Source organism: Triticum dicoccoides, chromosome 5B (genome assembly GCF_002162155.2).
Source record: "Triticum dicoccoides isolate Atlit2015 ecotype Zavitan chromosome 5B, WEW_v2.0, whole genome shotgun sequence".
NCBI lineage: Eukaryota > Viridiplantae > Streptophyta > Magnoliopsida > Poales > Poaceae > Triticum > Triticum dicoccoides.
This window is the reverse complement of record NC_041389.1, coordinates 311548451-311550646: the sequence shown is the minus strand read 5'-3', so window position 1 is coordinate 311550646 and position 2196 is coordinate 311548451. Positions and strand designations below refer to the sequence as shown.

The window sequence follows — 2196 nt, the reverse complement described above, 5'->3', positions numbered from 1 at the left end:
CGCCGGATCCCGCTGCCGCGGCCCCGCCCCACCGCCAACGTCGGGATCTCGCCGCCACAACCACCACAACCCCCACGCGTCACCGGGGAACCCCACACATCCACCACCGCCGGGATCTTGTCGTCGCGAGCCCCGCACTCCCGCACTGGCGATGCGGCGCCGCCAGACCTAGATCAAGCTGTCGTGCCTCGTCGAGCCGCTACACCAGCTCGACACCTGGATCCGGCCGCTACCCCACCCCTGCACCCGGATCCAGGTTCCCAACCGTCGATTGCCGCCGATGCACCGGGCCCTTCCCCCTCCATGCTTCTTATCCCGGTGCCTGGGAGGAAACCCCACTACTGATCCCCTTGGCAAGCCAGTTAGCACTGCCTCCCTCTCCCTACGATCGTCCAGCTCCACCCCATCTGAACTTCCTCCGACAGCACTCCCCTGCAGTGTGATTTCCCACTGTCGTGCATCGACGAGTAGGCAAGGTGCTTCTCCTTCTCGCCTAGGTCAGTGCCTTCCCCTGCTGAAGCTAACAGTAGAATTTTTCTAAAAACACTGAATATCGACTTTACCTTAAAGATGAATTAGGTGATGAAAAATGTTGCTCCTACTATGTATTGTTGTTTTCCTCATATACTTACAGCAGTTTAGTAATAGAGAAATCAATAGTTCAAATATACTTTGTACCTGAAAGATAGTTCAAAAATTTTTATGTGACACTTTAGTAAAAAAACAAAAAGAAGTAGCAGTTCATGAACAAAACAGTGCAACACGTGTGCTAGAGTATTTAACTAAATGTTTACTTATTCGTGGCAAAAAGGAGTTCAACTTCTATTGATAGAATCTCTTATTTTTTAGGAATGAAATGGTTAATAAAGAAATTTTGAGTACATTCCAGTTTATCAGTTTAAATGTGTGCAAAAAATTACATGTAGTTCTTTGGGTTTCCTACTTTCATTTTGGTAAATCTATTGATGAAAAAAATGTACCTATACAGAATTGATGGTTCAGTTCAAGAAAAATGGATGTTTGCGAATTTTGTGGTTTAAAGTTTTCTTTGTGTTTTGTTACAGCAGTTTGGAGTGTATTTATATAGAAGAAGAAGAAAATGAAACCTGCACCGGAGCAGCAGGACGGCTCCAGCCACCAAACGCCTTCCTCTGCCATCTCTAAGTGATTTTCTATGTCTGAAGTTCAGCTATACCCGCAGGTGCAAAAAATGGGTGTTTTGGTCCATTTGTTTTTAGTTTGACAAGTCGATTTTCTTCCAAGTTTATCTCCAAAATCCATCGACGTCGTGGAGTTTTAATCCTTCAGTTTCTGTGAGAAGAAGAACGATAGGGACATATTTCTCTGAACTTCCCGTTTGGCCACAACTAGACGCCAAGAAAAGTGCACGTACAGGGTGCTGTTACAACCAAAACATGATGTAAAATGCAGAGACGAAAAAAGTGAATATATTCAGTAGTTTTTTTTGTTTTCTTTCGTATTTTCTCTGACTGTACATGATAGTCTATCATTTGTATTCAAAACAGATCCTTGTTGATGAGCTCATACATTTCTAAATAGTATGCGTTCATATTGTGTCGCCCAGAAAGTTCAACACAGCCGTCTCGGGCCGTTCAGGAAGTTCGCTGCTGCATCACCTAGATCACAGTGACATTGAACTGAGAAGTCAGGTGCGTCTCCTTTCAGCCCTCTCCGCTTTGCTGCATGAAATGGATCCTCAGTCCCTCCTTCGTATTTGTATTTGAATTGCAGTGCAGACGCAAATTGAGCTACCCTTTCTCTCTCTGATGCAAGTTTGCAAAGCCATGTTCGGCTATTGGCCCCAGCAACCTGGAGGTGCTCGTCACTATACTCCATCCATCCTATGCTGCCAGATGAGTTGGCCGCCCAGACTAGTCCGCCGCGCCCGCAGCCACCGCCCCACAAGCTAGGAGAAGTTGATGTATTGTTTCGCACGAGGGAAGTAATCTAAGTTGACGCAAAAAGTTTGTTTTGTAATTCATGGAAGTTTGATGCTTATGCTTGTGAGACTGAATCTGTTTTCATTTCATGAAAGCCAAAAAGAAAATTGTGGATGTGTTGTGCTTGTGTGTGCGCGCGTGCACGTATTACACTAAAATTTTAAAAATTATTTTTTGTCATGTTTGTTTTCCATATTGGATTTAGAGTGTCAGTTTTTGTGTTCATGTAATAAAA

At 44.5% G+C, this 2196-nt stretch overlaps 1 long non-coding RNA gene across 1 annotated transcript; it reads left to right on the top strand.

The window, feature by feature from the left end:
• Positions 1–6: 6 nt before the first annotated feature.
• Positions 7–1613, top strand: LOC119305442. The gene is made up of 3 exons (XR_005148668.1): positions 7–497; positions 1068–1201; positions 1527–1613. It is a non-coding gene; the product is annotated as an uncharacterized LOC119305442 (long non-coding RNA).
• The last annotated feature ends 583 nt before the right edge of the window (positions 1614–2196 follow it).